Raw genomic sequence first — 4,300 nt, forward strand, 5'->3', positions numbered from 1 at the left:
TAAGCTATCAGCTTCCTTGAGAAATGGTTGACAAAGACAGTCTCTGAAAAGGTAACATTTAAGCTGAGCCTTTAATGATGTGAAGGAGGCAGTTTATGGATGAATGAGGCAAGAGCTTTCTATGGGAAGCGCAGCTTGTGTGACTGTTCTGAGTCAAGGATTACTTTGCAGAATTCCCCAAATGTGATGGAGAGAACAAGTTATTGAGTGTAATACAGGGTTTGAGAGAAAGGTAGGGACCAACCAGTTCGTGCAGGGTTCTGTAGGTCATTTCAAGACTCTGGGATTTTATTCTAAGTACAATGGAAAACCTATACTAATTACTTTAATTGACTGATCCAATATATGTGTCACAAAAATCAATCTGGCTGATAAGTGGGAAATGCATTGCAGCAGCAAGAGCCACACAGGAAAACTGGGTCAGGGGCATAGGCACCAGGTCCAATTAATAAATGATGACAAATTGAATTAGATTTTTGGTAGCAGAAATAAAATCACAAGGATTCAGCAATATTTAAGTAGGTGCAGGCCTGGTGATGAAATTGGTATGGTTCTGAAGAAGAGATTAAGAAAGATCCAAGGTCTTCAGAATTCACAACTGGAGACACTAAGGCATACACCTGTTGGTTTGATTTAGTTTTGGTCATTATATGCATTTTCTTGAGCTTTGGACAGCTTTTATGGCATTCTCAATGCTGTATCTTAAATTCTTCTTACCCTTTGCCCTTATCGACTGTGACGGTTAATTCTTTGTGTCAATTTGACTCATCTTTTTCCCAGACGTTTGGTGCCAAGATGTTTGGGTTCTCAGATATTTGGTTAAACATTATTTCTGGGTGTGTTTGTGTAGTTGTTTAGGATGACATCAACATTTGTTTTTTTGTGTGTGTGTTTTTCATGTAGAACCATGTCAAAATGATGGGACTTTATTTCTGTGGAACCTTTGGTGTCAGATATGGTGTGGACTCTGTCTAAAGCTTTTCCCACATTCAAGACATTTATAAGGTCTTTCTCCAGTGTGAGTTCTCTGGTGTATAATGAGGGTCCCACTCTGACGGAAGCATTTCCCACAGACAGTTCATAAGGCTTCTCCCCAGTATGGATTCTGATGTTTAGAGAGGTCAGAGCATCGTTTAAAACTTTTCTCACATTCTTCACATGTATAGGGTCTCTCCCCTTTATGGATTCTCTGATGCCTAAAATGGTTGGAAATACAACAGTTCTCCTCACATTGGGTACATTTATAATGTTTCTCTCCTTTATGGATTTGTTGATGCCGACTGGGATGTGAGCTCTGTCTGAAGCTGTTCCCACATTTGGTGGTTTGCCGTCAGCCCCTTCTTTCCCCCTGTATGTGTCCTCTGGTGTTCAATCAGGCCAGCGCTCTGACTGAAGTTCTTCCCGCATTCTTGGCATTCATAGGGTTTCTTCCCAGTGTGGATTCTGTGGTGCTTCAGGAGGTCAGAACTCTGTTTGAAACCCTTCTCACAGTTATCACATTTATAAGGTCTTTCTTCATGGAGCTGCCTCTGGGCTCAAAAAGGCCTGAAGTATGGAAATTTCCCACACTGTCAACAGATTTGTGAGGTTTCACCACTTGATGTTTCACCATATCTACACTCTGTTTGCCCTTGTTGCCACATTCAGCACCATTAACAGACCTCTCTGCTGTCAGGCCATGCTGACAAAAATTAAGTTTGAACTTCTGGCACTATTTCCAATTTCATTATTTTTGGAGTCTACCTCTTCTGTGGGACCATTTTTGAGATCTGAGATGCTGGTGAGTCCTTGTTCCTCAGGAGAATTTTCAAGTTTCAGGAATAAGGGGTTTCCTGAGTGCTTTCCTACCCTCTCCTCCTGTGTATCACCACATTTGGACAACAGGGGAGCCTTCCCCTGGGACCCTTCTTGTAGCTGCATCTGTGGCTCTACTTCTAGAATTTCTTGCTTTGGAATCAACTCTTTGTTCTCTGTACTGGTTCCCAAACTTGGTAGGGCTGTGTTCCCATAACCCTTCAGTGTGCTATCCCTGCAGAAGTTTCTCTGAACTGGGTCCAGATGCTCCCACTCCTCCCAGGTTACAGGTACATCCCTGACTGAAAGGACAGAACGGGGCTGATAACCGTGTTCCTAACTCCTCTTCAAGCAAAAGCCATAGAATGTATCAGTTGCTCAGCCAGCCCTTATCTCAGCCAATAGGAACGCAAGGAAACTAGCCCAAGGCCAAAAGTATGCTAGCCACCTCCTGTCTTTGTGTAACCAGATGCTCCCACTCCTCCCAGGTTACAGGTACATCCCTGACCTTCACCAATCTCTGGGTGAGGTTCCACCAGGCGCTCTCTGAGGAGCCCGTGCTATGCCCACAGCCTGGTTCCCGCTCTTGGGGTAGTGCTTCTGCACCCAGTCCTGCAGCTCTGGGGACAGGATGGTCAGGAACTGCTCCTTCGAGTGCATCTCAGGCCTCAACCACCGACAACAAAGTTCCCTGGGCCAGCGCAGTGCCTCTTCGGGTCCAGCCACCTTCTGAAAACAGAACCGACTACAATACTATCGACAAGTTTCAGATCCAGACAGTTCACGGGTGGTCAGACTCCCCAACTCCCGGTGAGTCTCCTTCCACTTTCACTATCACAAGTCCATCACGCAGGAGCGGGGCAATAACCCGGGCCCCTGTAGCCCCCATCCAGCCCCCCCCCCCCACTCCCCGCCTCAGCACCACTGCTTCCACTTGCCATCAAGCGCAAACTCATCTTTCTTCTGCATGTGCCCACTTTTCCGGGGTTTTGCCTTCAGGTGAGTAGAGAGCTAACCCTGCAAAAAGCCATGGAACTCATCGTCCTTCCTTAAAAAGAGTTGCACCCCGCCGGGCCCTGTGCAGAGTCCTCCTACCTGCAGCTATGCCACCTAGTACCCACCCTACCCGTGACAAGAAAATCAACAAAAACTAGTAACCCAGGCCGGAAGTGCGTCACGGACTCTCCGCAGTACCCACCCTCCCAGGTACTTCCGGGGTCTCTCTAGGCGCCCTGGAGGACTGAGTTGAATCTTGGTGGTTTGCCGTCAGCCCCTTCCAGGGATTCCCTTCGTGTATACCTTGCTTTGTGGAGATTATAGTCCTACAGGTTACAGAACTAAACGCCACTCCTCTTTTAAAAGTTGAATCTCATTCTTTAATACTGTCTGTGAATAAAGTTTTAAAGTTTTGTTTTAGAAAAAGTTAAAAATCCAACTGTACAATGAGCCATAAACAAACATTCACCCATATGGTATTCGTTTAGACAAGAAAGGTTTGTAGAGTATCTTCTATATGCCAAGGCAAATGCTTAACACCATAGATACAAAACTGGTGACGCATAGTCCCTGTCCTCAAGTTGCTCAGTCTCCTGACACTTTAATCATTACAAAAGCGTGCGGTAAATGCAATACTTTGCAGTGTATACAGTGTACATTTGTACAACCAGAGGTGGACATACACCACCATCCCAGTAGGGATGGTACAGTGAAATACTTCACAGGGAAGATTTTTTTTAATCTTTATTGTTGAGCATATTGCAGATGTCCCTTTTATTCCCCCCATTGCTCCCCTCCACCAGGTTCATGCTTGCCACAGGTTTGCACCACCCTATTGTCTGTGTCCATTGGTAATGCATATATAGGTGTATGTATAGTGGGTGATAAGCGTACCTAAATTCTTATAGTAAACAATAACATTTATTTGTCAATATTTTAGATATCCTGTATTGTAAAGCACTTATTTATGAGGTTACCAGTATTTGCATACTTTAAACTTTCAATATTCTTAAAACAAAACTGTCCTACTTCTGATGGTCTACATACTTCTTAATGAGTGTGGATGACATTTAGGAAGGCATAATTAGTCAGAATCATACCTTATCACTCACTACATTATTGAAAAATCACCCAGTTGCCCATGACTCTAATTTTCTAATAAGGGCTAACTTATAGATTATGTAAAATTTGACTAATTTTTAAGTAAAAGAAATTGGAGGGGAAATAGAAACGGTTAAGACACTTATACACTTACTCATATGCTAACTATAATGATGTAGTTAGCTGTGACACACTCTCTCTGTCATCAAAATGGTGATTGTCCATAAATATTTGTTATGCATTTGAACCTAGAGCTGATTTGACAGATTCCAATAAAATATTCAGTGTGATGCTTTGAGGTCTGCAGAGGAACATGAAATGGTCCCCAAACTGCACATTACATGTAGTTTTCAATTACACACTGCACAAAATGTCCTTGACATTCAAGAGTGCACCATCATATTTTAGT

The 4,300-nt window shown here is 43.5% G+C and overlaps 1 pseudogene; it reads right to left on the bottom strand.

Moving 5' to 3' along the window:
• Nucleotides 1–910: 910 nt before the first annotated feature.
• On the bottom strand, nucleotides 911–2,683 carry LOC102257673 (annotated as a pseudogene).
• Nucleotides 2,684–4,300: the final 1,617 nt, after the last annotated feature.

The sequence above is a fragment of the Myotis brandtii genome, unplaced genomic scaffold (assembly GCF_000412655.1).
Source record: "Myotis brandtii unplaced genomic scaffold, ASM41265v1 scaffold154, whole genome shotgun sequence".
NCBI classification, from domain to species: Eukaryota; Metazoa; Chordata; class Mammalia; order Chiroptera; family Vespertilionidae; genus Myotis; species Myotis brandtii.